Raw genomic sequence first — 27175 nt, forward strand, 5'->3', positions numbered from 1 at the left:
AAACTGTGAACCCTGGGCTGCCAAAGCACAGCACATGAACTTAACCACTATGCCACTGGGCTAGCTCCTCATTTCTTTTTATTTATGATTTATGGCTCTGCTCTGATTTTTTGTTTAGTGGTATACTGTGAGATTTGTGTAAAAGATCTCATAGAAGAGCTAGTCCATTTTCTGATAGCCTCTTATCTCCATTAGCCTATGCAGATTCTATCCCTTTCCTCTTACCCTTCTCAGTTATTGTTGTCACAAATTGTTTTTTTCTGTGTTGTGAGTTTGTGAGTAAATTGAAGTGTTTATCATTATTTTTTGTGCTTCCCTTCCCTTTGTCTTTTATGTTATAGTTAAGTCTTACTGACTTATGCTGATACAGAGCTGCAATTTTCGGAGTCTATCTTTCTATTTATCTCCTTGCTCACTGTTTGGTAAACTTTTGCCTTTTTGTTACAGGTAGGAGGGCTTCCCTTGTCATTTCTTGTAAGGGAGTTCTAGTGGCAACTAACTCCCTCAGCTTTTGTTTATCTGGGAAAGATTTTATTGCTCCATTGTATCTGAAGGATAGTTTCATTGGGTAGAGTATTCATGGCTGAAAGTTGTTGTCTTTCAGTATTTTCAATATATCATTCCATTGTCTCCTAGACTGTAAAGTTTCTGCTGAGAAATCTGCTGAAAGCTTGATAGGAGTTCCTTTGTACGTTATTTTCTTCTGCCTTGCTGTCCTTTATATTTTTTCTTTGTCATTGACTTTTGCCAGTTGTAATAGTATATGCCTTGGAGGAGGTCTTTTTGCATTGATGTCATTGGGAATTCTGTTGGCTTCATGTACTTGTAAGTCCAATTCTTTCCCTAGGTTTGGGAAGTTCTTAGCTATTATTTCTTTGAACAAGCTTTCTGCTCCTTTCTCCCTCTTGAATACCTATAATCCTTATGTTGCTTTTCCTAAATGAGTTGGATATTTCTTAAAGAATTTCTTCATTTTTAAAAAATCTTAGTTCTTACTCCTTTTCCACCTGAAGCATTTCTATATTTCTATCCTCTAAATCACTAATTCTGTCCTCCATAATGTCAGCTCTATTTTTTATGGACTCTAGATTATGTTTTGTCTCCTTATTGTCTTCTTCATATCCAGAATTTCTATTTTTTTCTTTTTAGAGTTTCAATCTCTTTGGTGAAGTATTCCTTCTGCTCATTAATTTTATTCTTGAGCTCATTGAACTATCTTTCTGAGTTTTCTTGTAATTTGTTGAGTTTCTTTATGACAACTATTTTGAATTCTCTGTCATTTAGATTGTAAATTTCTGTGAGCTCAGGATTTGTTTCTGGAGACTTGTCATTTTCCTTCTGCTCTGAAGTGTTATTGTAGTTCTTCGTGGTGTTTGAGGAAGTGATCCTTTGCTGGTGCATTTGTGGTAGTATCAGGTTGCAGATTCTACCTGCCAGTGCTGCAGGGAGCAGGAGCTGTGTTTTCTGATCCCACCCCATCTGCTGGAAGTTGTGCAGGTAGAGCTGCTCTGCATTTGTGTGGCTTGGCCACCACCACTCTGCACGTTGTGCTCACATGAGCAGAGCTTCTGTTTCTGACAGGGGACTGCATGCTGGGCAGGAGGAGTGCCTACACAGGGGCTGAGCTGTCTTTCTATAGGATTCATGGGCTGCTGTGCTCCATGGGCAGGGACGCCTTCTGAGCTGGTGGGACACTTTGCCTGTGCAGTGCTAGAAGCAGGGGGAATCCATACAGGGGCTGAGCTGCCACTTGTTGGGTCCCGTGGGTTTCTGGCCTCTGTGGGTGGAGGCAGTTTCTGAGTGGGCAGGGGTATCTTCTCACCTGTGCTGTGCTCAGCGGGTGGGCACCCATGTAGGGGCTGAGCTGCCACCACTCAGTGTAGAGCATTCCCACTGGCAGGGCCACTGCAGCATGATGGGTCCTCCTGCAGGCCAGGCTGCAACTCTGAAATTATGTGCACAGTCTTGTCTGTCCCTGCCTCCTCTTACAGTCATGCCAGCCATTCTGTGAGGATCTGCAGCCTGCCTGTCTGCCACTGGGGAGGGAAAGAGTTTCGCTCAACTATTTCCACTTCCCCCATTCAGTTCCCCCATTCAGATGCACGGCTATGTGAATCTCTTAGGTGTCATGTTGTGCTGTGGAGAGAATACTCTGCTGGTTAATGAATGTCCTTTTTGTTGTAACTTAAAGGGGAGAGATTAAGGGAACAACTCATTCTGCCGTGATGCTTATGTCACTCTGGGAGATCCCTGACTTTGATGCTGACCCACCTGGGCTGGCCAGAGCCCAGCAGCTATTGTTGCAGAACTCTTGTGTGGACCAGCGTGAGGAGGAATATTGAAAACCCTTGCATGGTGCCCAATGCACAGGTGACTCTCAGCTAATTCTGACCTCAGTTCATCCCCATGGAACAGAGGAAGGTGGGCACCTGCATGTGGCTTGGAGGGAGGAGGGCCTATAGGGGCCTGGGGCAGTGCTGGGGGCCAAACATATAGACATGATTCCCTCTAGACTGTGATCCCCCAAGAGCAGAGGCTGGGTTGTTTCTCTTTTCATCAGTTGTTGCTTCTTCCTAGGAGGTTGGTGAATGTGTGTGGAATTGAGCCAAGCCACGGGGAAGGTCTTCCCCAGGGGAGAGCAGAGACCCTTGCCTTTGTCTGCCCTTACCTCCACCTGGGCCAGGTGGTCAGCTGAGAGTCAGCCACAGAGTGGGTGCGATGAGGCCTCACCCATCATGAGGCTTGGGGGATATAGGGGAAAACACGCAAACAGGGCTTGAGAAACTGTTCTAAAGCACAGAGGACCATGTGCCCCTGCTCTTGGGGTGCTGGGATCATATCCCCCCACCCTGGGGGTGCACAAGGGCTGCATGCGTGGCTTCTCAGTTGTCCCCCTGTTATCTCCTGATAACTTTCTCAATTTGTTATAGAATTTGCCAGAAGAATTAGATTCCTTATGGTGAAAAATGGTGTTTATTCACCATGAAGGTTAAGAAAAACAGCCCTTGAAAAGGAATGAGCTTTTGCCAGAGGATTTTTTTTTTTTTTAATGAACAGGATTATGTTTATACAATTGTGCATTTTGCATGTACGTTTTTCAAAAAGGAATGAGGACTTTTCAGAGTAAAATGAAATCCTTTAATTAGAAAGCATTTAAAAAAGCAGAATAGGGAATAATCCCACACTTCCAGCTCTGCCTGTATCTCCTCCGAGGGCCTAATAACATGTGTATAGATTGCTGGGTTTTCTACTGAAAATAACCTTGTTGTGCACGAGCTGCAGGCTGTGTGACTTTGAAAGAATGAGCCTGTCAGAATGGTCTGGGTCAGGACAAAGACTCAAATGTCAGTGTGCCCGAGCTTGTACAAGCACAGCATGTCCCTTGTGGGACCCAGTGTTTCTACCAAGACCCCTATGGTCTGATGCAGATGGTCCCCAGGCCAAACTCAGGGAAGAAATGTTTGTGATGATGATTATAAGGCTTGGAGGAGAGGGTGATTGTCAAGGGATGATGGAATTCTGGACTGATGGAGTGGGGTGGGCTGGGCAGCGGCCACTCTAGACTAACTGGACCCAGCAGGAAAATGAAGACCCCATAGGTGCAGTGATTCACCGGATCAGTAGTTCTCAACTGGGGGCTGTTTTGCCCCCTTGACGATGTCTGCAGACATTTTCAGTCGTCACGGCTGTAGGGAGGTACTACTGGCATCTAATGGATAGAGGCTGGGGATGCTATTAAATATCCTACAGTGCATAGGAAGGCGCCCACGACAGAGTGTCATTGCCTCTAAAATGTCACCATGGCTGCTGTTGAGAAATTCTGGTCTAAAGCCCAGAACTCCTTACTTTCAGTCCAACGTCTTTGCTAGAAGTTTTGAGTTGGCTCAGAAAGCACATATACCTTTGGCGATGACTTACCTGGAAAAACTTGGGCAAATAGTGCCCTTCCAGGTGTAGTGCTGGTGTAGTAGACCACATCAGAATTATTTGCAAACAGAAAAGCAGACTCTATTTCAAAGATAACCAATATCTGGCTGCTGCGCAGCATGGCCTCTCCCAGGCCCATGGCAGGCATTGCCCCTCTTGTTACTCTTCCTCCTCTGGCTACCAGATCCTCAAAGCATTACTCCACACAGCCAGCACAGCTTGAGGGCAGAGCTGCCATATGCCATAAGATGCTGGTTTCCCACTCCTAGTTTACATGATGTGAATTTAGGATCACTGGAAAGATCACCACATGCCTCTGTGTTAGACAATCATCGACACCTATTATTCACCTTTCATACCTTGTTCTTGTTTTAAAGGCTGGAAGTATGAAAATACCCCAGGAAATGGTCAAAAGATAAAAGCTTTTATTAACCTTTTATCCCTTCATGTAAATGAGGCTATTGATTCCAGGCCATATTGATCATTGGCTGAACCCAGAGAAGGCGTCCATATTGATCATTGGCTGAATAGTTGTCAAGATTGGACAGAAACTCATGCCCAGTGTGGGGCAGGCTCATTCGAGAGGAGAGTAGGAGGAGGGCCTCGAGGGTCCAGGGAGGTGTGAGGCCCAGGCAAGAGTCAGGGGAAGGTGGGACTGATGGCAGCCCCCGACGGCAATGCTTGTTCACAGTACCTCGTGCTTAGGCTTATTCTGGGGGCCCCAGGAAAGAACTAGGAAAACAACATGAGCTTCATGGAGGTGGAGTTGAACATAACAGGAGCTCTTTGATGGTCCACACTGTTGGGTCTTGGGACGAGCCTGGAGAGGAAGAGCTCTCCACCACAGTCGAAACCACTGAAAATGCTGGGAGCAGCAGCGAGCATTGCCTGGGTCTAGACCTGAAATTTCTCAGAATCCATTTTTCTCTGGAATTCCACCATTCTAGGAAATTGAGAATTCCAGAAGGAAATCAAAGATTCAGTGGCTCTATTGACAGTTTCCGTCAAAGCTACCTCCAAACTATATTCCAAATGTACGCACTCTGCACAACTCCCACTGCTCCTCTTATCCAAGCTGTCACTGTCTCTCGTCTGGACATGGCCATGCCCCCAGATGGCCTCCAGATGGCCTCCAGATGGTCTCCACTCGAGCCTCTTTCCCCGTCTGTTCTCTGCAGAGCGGGATAAACCTTCAAATCATATTTCCAATCGTGTCACTCTACTGCTCAGACCTTCCAGTGGCTTCTGTCACATTTCATGTAGAATGAGTAGTCGCACTATGATTTTCAAGGCCCTGTGTCTTATGTACTACCTACCTGCTTCCTCTCGGTGTGTCCATGCTGGCCCTTCTTGGTGTTCCTCGACGATGCTGAATCTGTTCGTGCCTTAGACTTTTCCTCTTGCTGTTGCCTCTGCTGGAAAGTTCTCTCCCGTCTGTGCACTGCTTATTTCTTCAGTTCCTTTGAACCTCTACTTGGCATCACCTCTTTAGAGAGGTGTTCCATGTCAACTCTCTGTAATTCTCTTAACTCTTGCTCTCTTTTATTTTATCAGCACTTGAAATTATGTTATTTATTTGATTGCTTTCTGTTATCTAGTTCCCTGCTTAATTGTAAGCCCTGTGGTGGCTTTGGGAACTTCGTCTTTTTCATCGGTGGTCCTAGTGACCAGGGCAGGGCCTGGCACACAGTAACACTGAGTAAACATTTGTTAAACAAATGGCTGAATTATCAGCAGAGGGACAAGGAAAAGAGATATTTAAATAAATTAAAGAATAACATTTAATTAATAAATTCAATAAAACAAAATAAGACTTCAGTAAGTCTAATAACATAAAATAAATTTTGTCAAAATACTTAGATGGGTCGAGGTCCACAGCTGACACTTCGTTACCAGAAGTTAAATCAATTCCAGCATGGTAGACATGGAGGGAAGGGCTGGAAGACCCCCCCCTAAGTGGTTTGAACTCCCCCCATTTTATGAGAAACAGAATGCATAGAAGTGACATGGCCTGGAGCAATTAGTTGGTGCTCAGAGAATAAGGGAATTATTCCCAGAGAAACTGGGAGTTACATTAGGGGCCTTCAGTCACTGTTGATAGGCATAAATGAGGACAACTCTTGGAGGTGGATTTGGCAATAGCTAACGACGGTGACCCAGTCCTTTATCTTCTAGCTCTGTGCCCCCAGGGAAACTCTTAACACACATGCTTGAAATTGTGTATCACAGAACTGCTTCTGATAAGAAAAATCGAAACAATCTAAATGGCCATGGATAGGAAAATGAATAAATTGTGATATGCTGAGAGATTAGTTTTATAGTAATTAAAATGAATGAACCTAAGTGCTCTCCCTCTCTCTGTGTGTGTTTGTGTGTATAAACACGGGATAATCGCAATAACCTAATGGTGAACCAAGAAAGCTAGTTACAGAACAATTCCTACAGGACGCTGGCATTCACCTGCAGTAGTAGTGTAAAAATATGTTTGGAATGATAAATGCCAAATTCAGGACAGTGGTTATTTCTGAGGAATGGAGGGTTAGGGACCCTTAGAGGTAAATATGGGACTTCAGTTTTATCATTGATGTTTAAATATGTCTTGAATTAAAGCACATATGGCAAAATGCTGCCATATGATAGAGCTCATGGAGGATACTTGGGTGTTTTTTTGTTTCATTCTCTGTACTTTTCTGCATGTGGTTAATTTTCCATAATCACGTGACTGATTTGTTAATGGGCTGAAATAAATTGAGTACAAGCAGGAATCAATATCATTTTTCTCAGAGGATTCTTTCAATAGTGCTCTGGTTGGTTCTCTTTCCTCTATTTGAACTCCCAGGCTGATCTCACGGTTTCTGGATTTTTGATTTCGTGAATGAGTCCTGTCCTGGTAAATACCACTCACGCTCAGGGATTTAAAGGTCCAGTCCAGTCTGAGTCAAAACCTCAGTCTCACATTCACTCTAAGTTTTCCCCTTCCCAGGCTGCCCTGTGGTCTGGAGTCCTCCAGCACGAGGGGAGCTTCTTCCTTTCCTTCCCCTTCTTGCTATTCTGGATGATGAGGGATCAGAGAACAAAACAGCAGGAAGTTGTTTTTACGTGGCTGAGCCTGCTCCTGGAGTCTTTTGGCCAATAAAACTGATCATTGATGGAGACAGGGAGGGTGTCAGGGATGCTCCAGACTGACTCACGTCTTCAGGATCCCCTGGAGCGGAGCAGGCACCGATCTTTGTGCTCACATATGTCCCCACACTGCAGGGACACAGCCAGTCTCGTCTAGGATCTCTCCCACCATGCTTTGTGCTGGTGGCCCGGCTGAGGTGGGCCCATGGATTCCTGTGGTTCAGCAAGCACTCAGCAGGGTGTGAGAAGCCAGTCGCCCCTCTTCCACATGCCTCGAGTCCCGCCTGGAGTCCTCGTTGCTTGATTCGCAGGAGGTAGTGGATATCCCTCCCTCTCTCCTCCACAGAAAGGAGAGGAAAAAGCCCCAGTATTCTTTCGTAAGGACCGTCTACTGCAGATGAACTCTCTCTGTCTGCTGCCAACCCTCCTGCTTCTAGGAACTCCTTTTGAATTTCTATTTTCTCTTTATATGGTCTGGTTGAGATAGTGAGGTGAGAGTAGCTGGATCTATTCTTCTGCTTTTTAGTAAGTCAAAATTCAAGGCAACAAGCAAATTTCTTTTCAATACCTTGTGACAAAGAGAAAAAATAGAGTTGATTAAAGCCTGTCTATGTGAAGTGGCTGAGAATGTTAGGGCAGGCATCCATGGCAATGAAAATAACCAGGAGAGCCCTTAGGGTTCAGAAAGGATGAATTCAATATTTTATAACACTTTATAGAAATTAGTAATGAGAAGTTCCGATTAATCCTAAGAAGATAATTGCACTTTTAACCATTGGACACAGGGTATTTCATTACTTAAAATGTTCACTTTTTTCTAACTATGTGTTATTTTCAAAAGAAACATATTTAGATTTTTAAGATGCAGATGTGAAGAGATTGTGTATTACAATTTTGCCATTCTTGGGTAAATATGGTGGAAGTAACCCTAACTGTAAGATGCAAGCTTATAGACTCACAATGATCCATGTGGTGGTATTTCCCCAAGTGTAAACACAGACTTATTTGGACAAATACCTGTTTCTCTACCCAGAGACATCTAATGCAATGGCTTAAGCTGGAATCGGTGATTTCCTTTCATTATCTCAATTTAGTAATTTTCCTACCTGCTGTTGGCCCTCTCCCCCAGTTTGCTTCCTACAGGGTAATTCCTTAGGAATCCTGGTGCCATGTGTCCAAGGTCCAGCCTACCTTTCTGGAGGATGATTTTAGTTCTTAACTTCCTTCCTGTTAAAAGTTTTCCCTGGACTGAATAAGATTGGGAATAAAGCAAAAATGTTCACTTTCATCACTCTTATCCAACATGGCACTGGAAGTTCTAGCCAGTGCAATAAGACAAGAAAAAGAAATAAAAGGCATGCAGATTAAAAAGGAAGAAATAATGCAAATTACATGATTGTCTATACAGAAAACCTTGAGGAATCTGCAAAAAAACAAAACAAAACAAAACAAAAAAAACAAACCTGAAAAACTCCTAGACATAACAAATGAGTTCAGCAAGACAGCAGGATACAAGATCAACATGCAAAATGCCATCACATTTCTATATACCAAGCATGTGGAAATGAAAACTAAAAGACATTACTATTAACAATCTCTTGAAAGTAGACTAAATACTTGGTAAATATCTAACAAAACATATATAGGATCTATATGCTGAAATTTCAAAATGCCTATAAAAGAAAGAAAAGAAAACCTGAATAAATGGAGAAATATGCCATATTAATGGATTGGAAGATACAATGTAATAAAGATATTGATTCTACACAAATTGATCTATAGGTTTAACACAATTTTTATCAAATTTCCAGCAAAGATATTTTTTGTAGATGAGGACCAGCTTATTTTATTATGTATATGCAAAAGTAAAAGATCTATAAGCTAAAACAATTTTGAAAAAAAAGAATAAGAAGGAAGAATTACTCTATCTGATATTAAGGCTTATGTTATAGATATGGTTATCAAGACAATGTAGTGTTGGCAGAGGGGTAGTTACGAGATCAATGGAACAGAATAGAGATGTCAGAAACAGAGCCACAAATATTCCCAACCAGTTATTTTTTGTTATCGAGGTGAAATTCACATAACAAAAAATTCACAATTTTCAAGTGGATAATTCAGTGGCATTTAGTACATCGAAAATGTTGTGCAACATTCACCTCTATCTACTTCAAAACATTTTCATTACCCCAAAATAAAATTTGTACCCATTTCCCCCAGCCTCTGGCAGCCACCAATTTGCTCTCTGTCTCTACAGATTTACCTATTCTAAAGATTTCATATAAATGGAATCCTACAATTTGCAACCTTTTGCGTCTGGCTTACACTTAGCACAACCTTTTTGAGGTTCACCCACACTGTAGCATGTATCAGAACTTCGTTCCTTTTTATGGCTGAATAATATTCCATTGTATGGACATACCACCATTTGGTTATCCCTTCATCCTCTGATGGACATTTAGGTGATTCCCACCCTTTGACTGTTGTGAGTAGTGCTGCTATGAACATTCTAGTACAGATTTTTGTTTGAACATCTGTTTTTAATTCCTTTTTGTACATACTTAGGAGTTGAATTGCTTGGTCATATGATAATTCTATGTTTTACTTTTTGTGGAACTGCCAAACTGTTTTGCACAGTGGCTGAATCATTTTAAATGATCACCAACGATGTGTGAGAGTTCCAATTTATCTACATCCCTACCATCAATTATTTTCCATGTTTTCGATTACAGCCATCTTTGTGGGAGCGATGTGGTCTCCCATTGTGATTTTGATTTGCATTTCCCTAATGATGATCGATGTTGAGCATCTTTGCATGTGCTCCCATTATACGTACGTTGGTATACTTGATGGTGTCCCGCAGGTCTCTTAGACACCGTCAGTTTTCTTCATTATTTTTTCTTTCTGCTCCTCATACTGGATCGTGTCTATTAACCTATCTTCAAGTTTTCTGCTTCTTTCTTCTGCCTGTACACATCAATTCCTGTCCTTGTTACCTTCAGAATTTCTATTTGATTCCTTTCCATAATTTCTATCTCTTTATTATGTTCTCTATTTGATAAGACATAATTTTCCTGGCTTCCTTTAATTCTTTGTCCATGGTTTTCTTTAGCTCATTTAAGACAATTGATTTACAGTCTTTGTCTAGTAACTGCAATGTCTTTCAGGGGCACTTTTCTATTAATTTCTTATTTTCCTCTGAATGGGCTATACTTTCTTGTTTCTTTGCAAAAAATTGACAAGTTTTTTGTTGAAAACTGGACATTTTGTATATTATAATATGTCAACTCTGAAAGTTATACCCCCCTCCCTCCTGCTCCAGCCAGGGTTTATTGTTGCTCTTGTTTGGATTGTTTGATTTAGTGACTTTTCCTAAATATTTTTTGTAAAGACTGTATTCTTTGTCATGTGTGGCCAGTGAAGTCTCTGTTCCACTATCTTAGGCATCTGTGAGGGATTGGCTGAGATTTTCTCAAATGCCTGAGCCAAAACCAACTAACCAACAAAGCTCGCCTGGTCTTTGCAGATCGGCTCTGTGTTGAAGCAGTCCTCCAATGCTTAGCCAGGCTGTTTACAACTCTGCCTTAACCTTCACTTCCTGTTCTCATGGCGCCTAAGCAGCAGGCAGAGGTGGAAGCTCAGGGTCCTCTCAGGTTTTCATGAGCACGTGTCCAGCCCTGGACAGTTTGTGGCCTTCTAGATTCCCTGGTATATGTGGGAGCTTTTCGAAGACCTGATTCCCCTATGTGTCTCCTGCCCCAGCCTCTTCCTTCCAGGAGTTTTGGTGTGTCTGTTGCTTTCCATGACATGTGTCCCTTGCTCCAGGTGGCTGCAGCTAGTACATTTGTCTTTAAATACTTTGGACAGATATCACCTGGGGGCTGGGTCAGCCTGGGGAAGGTCCAAGGTGGTGGAACAAAGGCAAGCCCTTGAGCTGGTCCTTCAGGGAGCCACTAGACAGGTGAGCTACAATCACAGTTCCTTGAGAATGAGCTCCATATTGCTCCTTCTCTGACACCAGCAAGTGGTACCAGGAACATGGGCTGCCACCTTCACAGCCGTCACTGAGCTGGGGAGTAGGGGATGGAAGTAGGTGAGTTAAAATGTCACAACACTCTCGTACCGAAATTCAGCAACTTCTTTCTTTATTAATAAAGCAGTTTCCCCTGGGTGTTGTATGTTTTTGATTAGATTCCAGAGTTCCAAAAAAGTCAACCTGACTGTTTTTGCCAGTTTAATCATTGCTTTAGTGGAGGGATGGGGGTTGGGACTTCCCTACCCTGCAATTTTTGGTGACAACTGATTTTTGACAAAGGTGCAAAAGCAATTCAATGCAGGAAAGATCGCCTTTTTAACAAGTGGTACTAGAGCAATTAAACATTATATTTTTTTTAAAAAAGAAATCTGACTGAAACCTCATACCTTGCAAGAATTAATGCAAAATGGATCACTGACTTAAATATAAATTGTAAAACTATAAAATTTTTGGACAAAACCAGAAAATTTCGGGACCTAAGTCTAGGCAAAGAGTCTTAGACTTGACACCAAAAGTGTGAAGCATAAATGAAAAATGGATAAATTGGACTTCATCAAAATTTAAAATTTTCTCCCGTTAGGAGGATGAAAAGTGACAGATTGGAAGAAAATATTTACAAACCACATATCTGGGAAAGGAGTTGCATCTAGGGTGTGTAAGCACCAGTTTAACCCACCAGCACCACCATCTCACCAATCCAAGTAGAAAGAGGGAAAGATACAGGAACAGATGTTTCCCTGGAGAGGCTGGACAGACGGCAAGTAAGTTCATAAAAGGATGTTCCCCATCATTGCCATCCGGGAGTGCAAGTTAGACCACACATGAGGCTTCACTGCACAAGTGTCAGGATGTGCAAAGTAAAAAGTACAAAGTAAAAATGTATCTGGTGAGGATGAGGAGAAACTGGATCCCTCGTCCACCGCCGGTGGGAATGTGAAACGATACAGCTGCTCTGGAAAATAGTTTGGCAGTTTCTTAAAAAACTAAACATGTAATTACCATGTGGTTCAGCAATTGCACTCCTGGGTGTTCATCCCAGGGAAACGAAGACTTTCATTCATGCCAAAGTCTGTGCATGAACGTTCACAGCAGCCTAATTGACGATAACCAAAGAAGGAAAACTAAATATGCTTCAGTGGGTGGAGGGGTCTACGAAGAGGCGCACCACACCGAGGAATACTGCTCAGCAAGAGCAAGGGATGAGCCAGTCCAACGTGCAACAGCCCGGATGGATCTCAGGGCACTATGCTGAGTGAAAAAAGCCAGCCTCACACACACGTGTGCACACACACACGCACGAGTGAGGGTAGGACTGGTGAAATCTGGACAGCTCCTCGGACTCTCCTGATGCTCATGTCCTGGTGGGGATGCTGCTCTATGGTTTTGAGGATGTTAGCTCTGGGGAAAACTGGGTGAATGGTGCATGGGACCACCCTGTACGTTTTGTCCCCCACCTTTCTGTAAATCTGTAATTACTTCAAAATAAAAAAAGTTAAGTTTCCTCTGCTCGGGTCTTTTGTCTGGAGAACACCGTAATCAGAAACCTACAGCTGCCTATTCCATAATCTGCCACATGTGTCTTCCCCTCCCCCCAAAATGCCTGGGTCACACAGCCTCCCTGGAACGCTCCTGCTTCTGCTGTCTTTCCAGACCCTTCTCGTTCTTCAACCTCACTCGCCCAAACCTCTCCACTCCAAGAAGCCTTCACTCACCGTTGCTGGAAGGTGTTTCAGTTTCAAACTTCCTCTTTTGATTAAGTTGACAATTATAAATTTTTCTAAACATTGTTTTTTATCTTTAAAAAAGCATATTTGTCAGTTTTCATTTTAAACATTAATGTTAACGAAGAGAACAAAAAAAAATCTCTACACATCCCCACCTAGATATCTCCATTGAGATTTTCTTTAAAAAATGAAATATCTGCAACAGGAATGAGATTTGAGACATTGTCATTCATCAGCTCTCTCTTAGGTGAATTGGTTTCTCTCGCTTTTCCCCGTCTTCCACTCCTGCTCCACCCCGAGGCTCCGACCCCTGGGATGGAGGGACAGTGTGTCAGGGAAGCTGGCCCCCGACAGGAAGAGGAAACACGTGAGCTTCTGTTGGGAAAGTTGGGAGAAAGCAGAGCTGGAGGTTGTGTAACACTGAGGTCCGTGCTTCTCGCGCAGCTTCCCCACTGAACCGCAGGAGGTGAAGGCGCGGAGGGATCCAGACAGGCGCCGGGGGTCCCAAGAAGTGGGGTTAGGCGTCCATGGGGGAAACTGAGGTCTCGTACCTGTGCCGTGTCAACTGGGGACATTTTGGGCTGCACATCTGAGTTATGGAATGTGTCCATTTTCTTCCCAGTACCCAGGTTCAAGGGGAGAAAATTCACGTAGTTCAGGATAACCCAGAAGAAAAAGTCAAACTCCCTTTCTCCCTGGTTCCGCTCAGCAAAGGCGCCTACTGAATTTCTGTGATTCTTTCCCTAAGAAATGTTTCACTTGTGCTTTAAACACGTAAATGAAAAAAGATAATCTGCAGCACTCTTGGTGCCCCACTTGCCTTGTTTCCACCCTGACCCACTGACCCCGCCACCCCTTTACTTCTAAGACTGTGCAAGTCCACCATCGGGGTGACGTCATCTACCTCACTGCCTTCTGTTTACGGACACTTGGGTTATCTCAGCTTTGTGCTATTTCAAAAAATGTTGCAAGGAACACCTTTTTTTTTTTCATGTATACTTTGGCAAACATTTGTGAGTACCCACGTAGATAATGACTGGCAGTGGACAGTTGGATCAAAGGGCATGTGACTTTATTTATTTTTTGGGTGAGGAAGATTGTCCCTGAGCTAACATCTATGCCAATCTTCCTCTAGTTTGTATGTAGGACGCCGCCACAGGATGGCTTGGTGAGCAGTATGTAGGTGTGCACCCAGGATCTGAACCTGTGAACCCCAGGCTGAAGTACAGGTGTGAATTTAACCACTGGGCCAGCCCTTTTATTTTTAATGCAAAGTAAGTCACGCTGAAAGTTAGAAAAATCAATTTGATATTCAGAGAGTAAAATGTAACCCCCCTTCCTCTATAGGCCCTTGACCCTCTCTCTCTCTCCTCCAAGGAAGTCACCGTGGGTATTTCTCTTTCCACACCTCACTTAATTTCCTTAAAAAGTGGTCAGGTGCTTAACAGATTGCACTTGATAAATAATTCTCAGTTGGTTAGATATGAAGATTTTATGAATGTGAAGGAAATGAGTGAGAAAAATACCCACAAGGAGAGTTTTCATCCCCAAATCCGGACCATGCAGAAACATCCAGGGACATGGGAGGAAAGCAAGATGAAATGATCAGTCTTGCTTCTCTTACCTGAACCACGCTGGCGCCCAGGTATGACTGGCAGGCCCAGGGCATCCTGGGAGGCCTGCAGCCCAAGTGCGGTGCAGACTGAGTCCTTACTCTCACTTTCCTAGACCGGAGCTGTGGGGCCGGAGCAATCTCAGGGCTCTGGTTAAAGGATTCTGGCCATCTAGTGGCTGGTGAAGAGACTCCAGAACGCCCTCCAGCACTGTCAGTGCGATGGCGTGAGGTCCAGGCCCAGCGTAGGAGGGACATTTATTGTAGCAAGAAAGGATTTCTGACAGCATGACACAGAGGAGAAATTTGGGAGAATTTTCACAAACATGTCGATCTGAAATCGTTTGGCTTAGGAGAGAAGTCCTGCCTCATTCACAGCTCCTTCATCCCTGAGTGTGGGAGCCGCTGTTCGGGGGAGCAGAGGGCAGGCAGGCGGGAGGAAGGAGACTGAGGACCCGGAATGCGTTTGGCACACTTGTGCTTGGTGCTTCACGCACGTCCTCTCGTTTGGTTTTTAATTTAATCCTCTCTCTGTGGGGTACGTGTGACCGTCTGCATTTGACTCGTCACAGAGACCACCCCGAGGCAGCTGGAGACCATCCAGCTGTATTCAGCGTGTTCCGTCTGAGAAGGCGGGGTGTGCAACTTGCGGGGAAAGTGTCCAGTAAGGTGGCTCTATGGAAGGCTCTGTTCTGCCAGCGTACGTTTCCATCATCCTGGAACTGGCCGCTGTGGAAGAGCTGGTATTTGCTTGGTGCTGAGCTCCAAGAACCACCTCACTGAGCCTCGGTGCCCTCCAGCTTCTCCTGGAAAGGCCAGGTGTTCCCTGGACAGTACAACTCTGGGCTACATTTTAATGCCTTTGGGGAAAGGGGCTTCTTCTAAGGCGGGGGGTCCGGGGAGGAGCTCTGGGGGTGCTGACAGCACGCAGAAGTTGGTTGGGAGCGGTTCCAGACACCCCGGGCAGGCCTGTGGTTGCAGCCGGACATCCCCTGCCTGCACATGGGGTTTCCTGGGTGGGTGGGGCTCAGTCCTGCCCCAGCCAGCCTGGCTGCAGTCCCAGTGTCAGGGGGCGATGACAGGCGGCGCAGCTTGTGCACAGAGCTGAAACAACTTCCTATTTGGCCCTAAGTACATGGTACTTCCAGAAAAACAAAGAGATAAAGAACTTCAGGGTGCAGGTGTTTGCCCCAGGGAGCCAGGAAACCATGCTGCGGGGCCCATCCCTGCTGCTTTGCACTCCGCACCCCCCCCCCGCCCCCCTCATCTGACAGCTCTGGGTAAGGTGGGTCTCCCTGGAGGGTTCCAGCCTGGGAAGACCTTGCCTCCCCGTCAGAGGGGCTGGCTACACATAACAAGGAGGCAGGTCCCTGTGTGCAGAGCGCCCGCAAGTCCTGAAAGCCAGGGACAGCACGGAGGGCACAGCATACGGCAGGCAGGGGCAGGCTGACCTGCCCTGGTCGGCATGCACATGGCCTCTTCTCCTCCCTCTGCAAGCCTCTCTCATCGTGAAAAACAACTGGTATTTATTCTGTGGGCTTTGGGAAATAGCCTTTGTTCCTCCTGGCCCTGGAAAAGTGGCCTTAATCCAAAGTGATTACTTGGCCACTCGCTCACTCAGATTTATTCTTTGGTGATGGCCTCTCCTCGTGGCCTGAATCTTGGGCTCAAATTGCCAGCGGCCTGTCACAGAAGGGCCATCTGTCTTTCCATTCCCATGCAGAGAATGGCATTGAAGCCTCTTTGTCCTCTGAAGCTTTTGTGTGAGTGCCGGTGACATTGACCTCCGTGCCTCATTTCCACCTGCAGTTAAGAGGAGCCGTAAAAAGTGCTGGGATTTTAAAAGGTAGCCCAGGCAGAAGGAAATAGCTCTCCCACCGAGGGCTCGCAGGGTCCCTGTGTCTGTCTTTGTCTTCTTGCCATTAGCAGGGCTTCTGGCCATTGCAGTGGCCCCTGCACGCTGGGTCAGCTGGGACACACCTGCGTATCGCTGGGACAAGGACACAAATGGCCAGCCTCCTATTTTCTCAGCTCCTGGGATGCATTGTCTTTTTGGGCAGGCTCAGAGAGGATGTAGAAAGCGCCTCCATCATTTGCTGCTTGAGGCACTGAAGTGGCTGGGGGCGGGGGTGGAGGCGGGGGAGGCGGGGTTCCTCCCTCTCAGAGCCTGCCTTCCTGGTGTGGGAATGGCTGATGGTCTCGTACTGGATTTGGGGCAAGTCTCTTCTCCATTCCGGTGTCTCCCTTTGCCCATAAGGGACCACTGTGCTGGTTGCTTTGAACCTCGTCTGAGATGCTTTAAATCTTGCTTCTCTGTCCAGTGTGGGCTGCACGGCCTTCCCCCTCACTTCTTACTGGCCCTCTCATCATTTTGCCTCTATTGGCATTTATTTCAGGCAAAAGACAAGAAATGAAATGACTGCATTTCCCTGATACTGGCCTTGGCTGGGAGGCCTGCACAGCCACACCAAAATGCTCCATCTGTTTAGAGTAACAGGGACAATTTCTTTGGTCTTTGTGTCTGTTTGATGTGAGGCCTTTGCTGTTTTGCTCTATATAAAAAATACCATTTCAAGTTAACCGCCGTTTAGCTGTGCGTCAGTTTTTAATTGCTTGAAATTAGCTCTTGATTTGCCAGTTACCTGTGACTTTGGGGTAATCTCAGCTAGAACGGGGGACAGCTCCTGATTATGTCAGGGATGAAAGAAGCAGGATTGCGAATGATCCCGTGATGGAAAACGCCTGAACCGCTGAGACTCAACTTTGCAATGTGTTCCACCCTTCTGTTTAAGCGCAAGCCTGCTGCTCCTTCTAGAAACTCACTTCCCAGAAAGAAACGGCGTTCTGGAACCTCAATCTGGGAGAAGTAAGGAGCTGCCTGGCTGCCACTATACCTACCTGAGCCCCTGTCCTGGCCACCCCATTGCCTCACAGCGACAAAGCTGGACCCAACCCGACCCGCTTGTCTACTCTGCACCGCCTCTGGGGGAAGGAGGAGATTAGTTTTTAAATCTTACCATCACAGAGTCAGACTGCTGGATCCTCCTCCAAGTTCTGCCTCACTTTCCTCATTTATAAAATGAGGGAGGGAATTGAGTCCCGGCACCAAGTGCCACAGCTGGCGGCTCGGGTCTGGGGCTGGTCCAGGAGCATCTGGCTCCTAACCAACAATGACGGGGTCTCTCTGAAATATGTAAACCCCCCAGAAACCCCACCCCGGGATGTCTGAGTTGGACCCAGACTGTCTAATCCACACCAGGTGGTCCTCTGGTGGGTGGTCTCACGCTGCCTTCAGGAACTGCGATCCAGACCAGGCTGTTGAGGGGCTGGTGGAGATGGTCAGTTGATCTGGTGGAGATGAAGCCTACCTCTTACAAGCACAGGTGACATACAAGAGGAGGGTCAATGGGATTTGGGTTATCCCTAGGGTAAAGTGCTCCGAGGAGCAGATGCTTCTGGAAAACGACATAGGCCAGTTCACCACCGTTTATTGAGCATCTGTCATATACCACGTACTGCTTTATGTCCTGGGGCCACAGCAGTGAGTGAGGTCAGGTCCCTGCCTTCATGGAGCCTACAAGCCAAGCGAGGGAGCCAATGAGAAATTCTTGTGTATAAATTAATAAGAAAATGTCAGGTGGCCATAAGAGCGTTGTCAAAAGTAAAGGATGTAACAGAATAGACAGTGACCAGAGGGAGAGGGCTGGAAAGCCGGTGGTCGGGGCCTCTCTGACAGCGCTGGAGACCTTGAGAAGGGGCCCACAGTGCACACTTCTGGGGGTGGCAGTGGACAGCCCTCCACAGGCAGTCAGGAGCTAGTTGTGTTGCAAAACCTGCCGTTCACACTCCCAGGGCAAGCTGCAGTATTGCAGGGAGCTTTCCTACCCAGCAGGCCGGAAGGTCAGAACCATCTTCATCCCCAGCAGCGGCCACATGTCATTTCAAGGATGTTGTTTGAACTGAACAGAGGTTCAGAGAGTTTGTGGGGCATGTGTTGTCCTTTCCCATGACAGGCAGGGCATCCACTCACCATGTCATGGGAGCGTCACAGGGGAACTACCCCACATGATGGGCCATCTGACACTGGACACGTGGAACCTGGGCCAGGTGACGCCGCCTTTGTCTGGCAATGTGGCCCTCCCTGCTATGCCTGAGGGCTCTTCTCCGGGGCTCAGGCATCTGAATTCCTCCAGCATCTACTGCGGGGCACATCGTGGTCAAGGATCACCTGGCAGAAGAGCTCCAGCCTGCTGGGTCTGAACAGGAGTGCCCAGCTCCCAGGAACTGCCTGGCTCCCCTGTGCCTCCTCACCGGCCCCGCCCCAGGTCCAGGCTGCTGTGATCCCTCAGGTCTGAGCCCAGATCTGCTTGGTTACTTTGGGTTGTCAGTGCAGATGCACTCCTGCTCTGAAAGGCTTGATCGATCCTTTTGAAACTTGGCCTGAAGATAATGATGTTCAGGCTGCACAGGATGCCTCCAGGGCCCAGCCCCTCGTTTTCTATGCAGGATTACACGCTGTGGCCCTTCCGGAGGCCCTCGGCGTTACATGGGCCCCTGTCCTGTCTGTTCAGCTTCTTCTCCCTCCTGCCTCCGAGTGGGCTGGGCCTGGACCTACAGCTCTGGGAGCCGGTTCTGTTCTTGGGCCTGAGTGTGGTTCTGAAGAACAAAACAAATGGCCTGTACGTCTGTGGTGGTGGAGGTCGGGCTGGGTGGCGTCTCGGGGTCCTAGGATTCTACTGGATTCAATGAGGGACATCATGTGACCACAGAGGCTGTCCCGTGAGGATGCTCAGGGCTCTCCTGCTGTCCCCACCTCAGACCCGTCCTCCAGTCCCGCTTTCCGTGTTGCCTAGTTCTAAGCAGAGGGAGGCACGGAAGTCAGCTTTGCTGGGATGGACAGAGACACGATGCGATGCAGGGAATGGAAATGATTTTAGCAAAATGGGGTGCATGGTGAGGAGGAGCGGGTGGGTGGGGGAGGTCGGTGGGGAGACTGGAAGGGGACCTGGTGCAATGTGTGGGGCTGTGGCAGGGAGGGCAGAGGGAGCAGGGCCCGTGGTGTGCCTGGTCTGAGAGGTGGAGGCCCCCACTGGCCTTGGGGCATGGTGGGCGAGGGGATGGGGGATGGAGAGACGGCTTTCCTCGCAGGAGCAGAGTAGATTTCCTGGCTTTCCTCGCAGGAGCAGAGTAGATTTCCTGGCTTTCCTTCGCAGGAGCAGAGTAGATTTCCTGCCCTTTTGCCTGATGCCCTGGGGGGAGCTTGGATGGCTCTGCTCAAAGGGGCAGGGCCGAGGGCCTCTGTGAGGGAGCTCCTGACGGGCCTTGTTCATTTGCATCCTGGACTTCGACTTTGGTCAGACAGGAGGAGTTGGACAGAACTGAGTGGCCGCCCTGGCGCTGGTGCTACCTGATGGTTTCTTAATTCAGCCGTGGCTCTAGAAACAAAAGGAAGAGAGGAAACCACTCTGCACAGCCCCCTCCAGTGCCTGCTTGGTGCCGGCTGCGGGGGCCACGAGGATGGAAACATGCTTTGCTTTTTAGTGGGTCTCAGGCAGGCACTGGGCTGTCACATGTGTCCCCAGCCCCGATGCAGTTAGAACCGCCTGATGAGTTTGGAGACTATGCTGCTGGCCCCTCCTCTGAGAGTCTGCTGTCGTCACTGTTCAGGTGAGACCTGAGGCTCGTCTGCTTGTGTGCAGCAAATGGGTGAATCTGCTGTGCCGCCTGGTGGGGACCTGTAGCTGGCTCAAAGGCAGAAGGGTCAGGGCTGGGATCTCTGGCATCCCTGGGCTGGGCAGTGGCTGCACTTAGCTCCTGTCATTGGCCCGAGCTCCTCCCCGGTCTCTGCCCTCAGGCCCTCCCTGGGCCCTCCTGTACTTGCAGTCCTTGGGACATCCGTGTCCACACCCATCCACCCCTTCCTGCAGCTGTCTCCTTTTCCTTTGTCCTGATTCTTGCGTGGCTTCTCCTGATGCCCCAGGCCCCTGTGGTCCCTACAGCCCAGCTCTACCTCCTCCTGGCCCTGGGCTTTCCACCTGTCCTCCTGCCCAGTCCTTCCTTCGCCATCTCAGGGGGCTGTTGGAGGGGCTGTTCCCCACGTGAGGTAGGCCTCCTCAGGGCTTAGCCCATGTCTGCCGGATTCTTTCCAGGGCACAGGACCCCATGGCCCTGCTGGTCGCTGTGCTGGTTCTGATGGTTCCAGATGGTTCTGGTGCTCATGGCCTGGTGTACTCAGTTGCGTGGTTTTGTTAGGTTGCCCCCTTCTGATTGCACTGTGAGCCCCCTGCATGCAGCGGCTGCCTCCGAGTCACCTTGAGGGTCCCCGGGTAAGCCCTTGAATATCCCGTTGCCAGCTCCTATCGAGACCCCTGCCCCCTTCTCCTTCTTTCCCTGGTTCCTGCAGGGGTGCCCACCCAAAGCGCTGTGCCAGCTCAGGAGACACCCCCACCCAAAGTCCTTTGCGGCTCGCCATTCCAGAAAGGATAAAGTTCAGAATTCTTCATCCGACATGCCAGTCCTCCCCTGGGCCGGGCCTGCCTCCCCACTCTCACCTGAGTTCCTGCTGTTACCTGCCCTCAACCTGCGACAGTTCCACCTCCACGCCTCTGCCATCCTGACAGAAGCGTTGGGGGGCCGTTCTGCTAGTCGACAGGCTTGAGTCCTGTTCTCCATCAAGGCCAAGATCAAATGCCTCCTCCTTCAAGGAGACAGCCTGGATGTCCCCAGGCAGAATCAATAATAACAACCACAGAACACCAGTCGACATCTGTTTGGCATTTATAAACGTGTGCTGAGGACGGCGCTGGCCCACCTTACACGCACTGCTGCACGTACTCCTTACGATTATTCTGGAAGGTGGGTCTCATCTTACAGACAAAGAACCTCAAGCTTAGACACATTCTGTTTTGCGAGAGGAGGGGCTGGATTCCAACACAGGTTCATCGACGGCCAATGGTTGTGCTCAACCACCTGGAAGCACCTTGCGCCTTCACAGGTTCTCACAGCATTTCCTCTGCCCCCTCCTCGTCCTTTTCAGTTTCTGCCTGATATTCTTAAGTTCTTGTCTTACTCGACTTCTGATATGTATTATTTATACTCGTCCTCTATCTTTGAATTTATGGCTGTAAACCCCTTGAAGTGAGAAAATTATTTTTCCCGTAGCACAGTGTCTTGTACATGTTGAGCAAAAGAGTTGATGAACTAGTGTAAGTGTGGATTGTTCTCATGGCTGGTGATGTCGGGCGGCATAGGCGCTGTGCAGGCCGTGCCCTGCAGGACTGTGGGAGCGCACACAGGCGGCCATGATATGGATGGCGCCCCCCAGAGGTGTTCAACCCACCGTGGTGGCAGCAGCCCCAGGACAATCGAGTTGATAGGCACGGAGAGAAACCCCTGACACCGGGTCTCCATTTTCTGGAAGGCTGCAAGTGTTGTCATGTGAGTGTGCTTTCCTCTCCTGCATTGCGGTTTCCATCTGCACTTTCGATGAGAGAGCGCCCTTTCCTCTGCCTTGCCATGTGGGTAAAACCCATTGTGTCTAACGAGAAGAAATTAAAGGGACAGAGCACTTCATTTTGCTGAAGCCTTGCTTTTCTGCCTCTGCCAAATCGATGGTGTCTGCGTGGTCCAGGAAGAAATCAGTCCTCTTGTGGTTTGACAATAGTCAAAGCTGGAAGTGCTCTGCCACCTGCACCCGGCCTCTGACGGGGTCGTCCTGGTGTAGGATGGAGGGGCCTTTCCACCTGGTCTGACACTCTGTGAGTGAGGCGATATTTCAGACTGCTTTCCTGTGATGATCTGGTTATTTGCATTGATTAGATTTTGCTTTTCTTTGACAAAATGTTCATAGGAATCCAGTTCCTCCTCTGAGTTAAACAATAATTAAAAACACAAAGTGGAGCCAGCTGCCTTTGGCAGTGTTGCTCCGGCCCCCAGGACGCGGGATCGATTTTGCAGTGATCCTGCACTGCTGCGGATGGCGGAGCGTCTGGAGTTCATCAAAAGGTCTTCAGTCAATACCCTGCGTTTCAGCTGGTGCCCTGTGGTGCATCGCATAAGCCAGTCCGGGAAGCGTGAAAGGCGGGGGATTTCCACCAGCCCGAATCCTCCCTATAGGATTAAAATTCCATTACACTTGAACGGCAGCTCCATCGTCAAATAATAAAGCCTTTCATCAACTTTTATGCTTCGATGTTTCAAGACCTTCAGTTTCAAGAAGGTCGTAGAATTTCTTAACAGAGAAAGACCTGAGGACGTATGTAAGTGGAACCCTCAGTTTACCAGTAAGTTTTTAAAAGCTGTGACTTTGAGGGAAAAAATAAAAATCATGAGGAGTTCATGTCACGACTTCCTCCTTCTTTCTCTCTTTATTTCCAAATATTTTCAGGGGGTGTCTTACATTCAATACTAGTCTATTATTTTTTTGTAGTTGCCTAATTCCAAACAGGATTCAAAATAGCTTACCATATTAAATCATATATGAAATAACAACCACAACAATGATAAGTAACAAATTAATAACCGCAAGAAGCAGGAATAAAAATATTTCAGGATTTGAGAAAAATTGAATGATAAATTTTGTGCTCAGCTTTTCAGCAGCCAGATGGGAAGGAAAGAAAGAAACATGATGACACAGAGGAAGAGTGTGAGGCTGAATGATGTGGATAAAGAGTCCCGGGGAGAGAGGGAGGCAGGGAGGCATGTGATCCCGGTGCAGGGTCCTCAGGGTCTAACTCATACGGGTTTGCCTGGAGGAAAAGCTGCTTTTGGAGCTTTCATTCCAGGAGTGTGGCTCTTAGATTATGGACACTGGTGAAAATAAGAGAACGTTTTCAACTGTGGATGAAATCTGTGGGATTTGGTGAACAGCTTGGAGACAGAGGGCAGGAGAGAGAGAAGACAAATTCAGCTTGCAGCTTAGTTGTGAAGAACCCGGGGCCTCACGCTCGGCCCTCACTGTCCTCTGCAGCACATCCTTCTGTCCCTGGGCTCCCTGTGACACCACCTTGAGATCAGCAAAGCTGACACAAACCTATCTGACCCAGGGCTTCCTCCCCGCCACTTTCCTTCCGTCCCTCACCCCCTTTTCTGTGCTTGTCCCCTCTCCCCTCTGTTCCTTTTTGTGGATGAGGAAGATTGTCACTGAAGTAGCATCTGTGCTAGTCTTCCTCTAATTTGTATGTGGGATGCCTCCACAGCATGGCTTGATGAGCTGTGTGTAGGTCTGTGCCCAGGATCCAAACTTATGAACCCCAGACTGCTGAAGGGGAGAACACGAACTTAACCACTCAGCCACGGGGCCAGCCCCGAATCCTCACAATTTTTAAGGTGCTAAGATTATATACACTTTTAGGGAAGAGGAAACTGAAATAAGAGAGACTCACTCGGTCATTTGCCCCAGGCTTCCCCTGAGTGACCCTTAGAGCCAGGCGCAGTGTGCACAGCTCTAGCGTTATCTCCTGGCACATTTAAGACCACCCCTGACACTGATGCTGTTATTAATCTAATAGGTGAGGACACTGAGCCTTGTCTGTCTCGGACAGATGAGAGATGGCTGTCTCCGGACTGCCCCTTGTGTTTTAATGGCCCCTCCCTGGACTAGTTACCAGGCAAGGACAACGTGACTCTCTCACTGGCTCTGACCACCTGGAGCTAAGAGGCGTTAGCGTTCCCTGAGCTATGGGGGCACAGGGGAGGTAGAAATCCTGATGGAACAAAAGTCTGCTGAGAAACGGGGTGAATGCCCTGAACGCGCAGCTGAAAATACCTACTACTCAAGGCAAAATGTTTACTGAGTATGACCTGCCAAGAGAGATGGCAGCTCTCCCCTTCCCAATATCCAGTGCGAGAGTGCAGCACACACGGGAGTCTGTGCTTTCACACCAGCCGGCGGCGTTTGATCCCCCGTGCCATGGCTGCACTAAAACCGGTGTAGGCAGGAAGAGATTGCCTGAAGAGAGACCCAGATGGGAGTACCGTGGCCCAGGGGCCAGGTGGCCCCCACAGAGCCCTCCTCATGAACGCCGCACTCGCTCTCAGGCGCTTGTTCTAGGTGTTCAACACCTGCAGGTCGGCTGGAAGGAACCCTGTCCTTCGAAATAGCTCTGGAAATGAAATAAACCTTGGTTCATGAGAAGCGTCGCAGCTGTTTGAACACTCAGGGGAGGACACAATACGCAGACAGTCTCCCTTGAGAGCAAGAGAAAGTCGTGGAGTTGGTGTTAAGGGCGAGTGAACATCTGGGATGGCATCAGCCACAGGATTTACGATGACTGCCGAGTACTTTACGTTCCCTCTGTTTTTTTTTTAGCTTTTGTGGCCCTGGGTATCCACTTAGAGCAAAATCAGGACCTATTTTGTTGGAAGAATCTTGAGAGATTTTGTAGCTCCCGTGGCAGTTAACGGTTCTCACAATTTGGGGAGCTTCAGAATCGCCTGGAGGTCTTGCTGAGCTGGAGATGGCTGGGCCCCACCTCTAGACATGCCGATTCGGTAGGTTGGGGGCCATGCTTGAGAATTTGCGTTTCCACGGGTTCCCAGGTGATGGCCCCGGCTGAGCAGGGCTCACACTGTGAGAACCTCCAGCCTGGTTCGTTTCACACAGTCGGGTGATGTTCTGGACCAAACCTATCTCAAACTGGGAAATTTTCAAAAAGATATCACAAACAAAAATGTTGAAATATCTCAAGTCTTCTGCCATTTCTGCTTCTTCCTATCACCTTGAAAACACAGGCTCCGGAGAAGACGTTTTCCTTTTTCTTTTTTTGTTTTATTTGTAAGTTTTTCTTATGTAGCAGCTTTGTCCTGCCCTTTGATAATCAGGATTTACAACATACCCAATACATTAACCATCGTGCTTTGAAGATCCCCTGTTCCCTAAATATTGTCCATCATTGGCATTCCCTCTCACAGCATCACAGGGAAGAGCAAAGGGGTCGTGAGCAGGGCGTTGGGGCCCAACGGTCAGCAGGGCGTCCAGGGACAGTGTGGCTGTTCGAAGTCGTGCTGAATGCTCCACAATGGGGAAAGGGAAACAAAAACAGCTTTCTGTCCCCATAAAATCACTTCCGGTCCTGTTTCTTATTTTATTTTTAATTATGGTAAAATACATAGAACAGGAAATTTACCGTCTTACCCATTTTTAAGCGTACGGTTCAGAAGTGTTAAGTACTTTCACATTGTTGTACAACCATCTCCAGAACTTTTCTCATCCTGCAGATCCGAAACTCCGTCCCCATTAAACAGCAGCTCCCCATGCCCCCTGCCCCAGCCCCTGGAGCCCAGCATCCTACTTCCTGTCTCTATGAATTTGACTACTCTAGATACCTCACATAGGTGGAATCATCTACAGTATTTGTCTTTTGGTGACTTGCTTATTTCACTTAGCATTGTGTCCTTAAGTTTCATCCATGTCATTGCATGTGGCAGGTTTTCCTTCCTTTTTAAGGCTGAATAATATTCCATTGGATGTATAAACCATATTTTGTTTATCCATTCATCTGAGGATGGACACTTGGCTTGCTCCCATATTTTGACTATTGTAAATAATGCTTCTATGAACATGGGTGTACAAATATCTCTTCAAGAGTCTGCTTTCAATTCTTTTGGGTCTATACCCAGAAGTGGAATTGCTGGATCATACGGTAATTCTATTTTTAATTTTTTGAGGAGCTGCCATGCTGGTTTTCACAGTGTCTGCACAGTTTTATCTTTGCACCAACAGTGCACAAGGGTCTCAATTTCTCCACATCCTTGCCAACACTTGTTATTTCTATTTTTTGATAGTGGCCATCATGATGGGTGTGAGGTGGTATCTCATTGTGGTTTTGATTTGCGTTTCCTTAGTGATTAGTGATGCCGAGTATCTTCTCACGTGCTCATTGGCCATCTGTGTGTCTTCTTTGGAGAAGTGTTTGTTCAAATCCGCTGCCCATTTTTCAATTGGATTGTTTGCTTCTTTTTGTTATTGAGCTGTAGAAGTTCTGTATATATTCTAGACCAACCCTGTTTTGAATACTGACATTCCAGACTGGTTGGGAGGACCCACTTTCTGGTTTTAGCTCTATAATCAAACAGCTGTTTGCTGGGTTCTCAGCTGGCACATTTGCAAACGTCCAAAGACATTTTTGCTTGTCACAACTGGGGAGGAGTGCTATTTGAAGCTGGTGGATACAGGTCACGGATGCTGTGGATGCTTCCTACGATGCACAGGAAAGCCCACACAACAAAGAAATTTCTGGCCCAGCACACCAGAGTGCCGAGGTTGAGTGACGTGCTTAGAGCACACGGCTCAGCCTCCCGAGGACTCGGTTTCCCCCCATGCAGTGGAGGGTTGGACCACACGACCTTGAAGGCACTTGCCTATTTTAACGTCTCATGTTTGCTTCCTTTACTCTGTCATCAGTTTTTAAAATAATATCTTTCAAGGTCCTCCTAAGTCTGCAATGGGCTCAGTTTTCACTCAGCCCACATCAGCTTCTCAGCTCATGGAGCTTATGGTCTGCTTTGACAAACAGCAGGCGTGGCAATGAGAGAGAAGCCGCTTCCCCTTTTGTGCAGCCTTGAAGGGGCCCAAGGGCTGCGTGTGGGGACAGCGGGGGGCTGGATTTGAACTCTTGCTGGCCGAGTGACCCTGGGACAAGTTCACCTTTACTCATTGTGCGTTTTCCAGCTCACACCCATTCAGATTTGTGTGAACTGAAGTATGAGTGTGTCTAGGACTCCTCCTTGAAGTCTCAAATAGTCCCCAGATTG

The sequence above is a fragment of the Equus przewalskii genome, chromosome 14 (assembly GCF_037783145.1).
Source record: "Equus przewalskii isolate Varuska chromosome 14, EquPr2, whole genome shotgun sequence".
In the NCBI taxonomy this organism is placed as follows: Eukaryota; Metazoa; Chordata; class Mammalia; order Perissodactyla; family Equidae; genus Equus; species Equus przewalskii.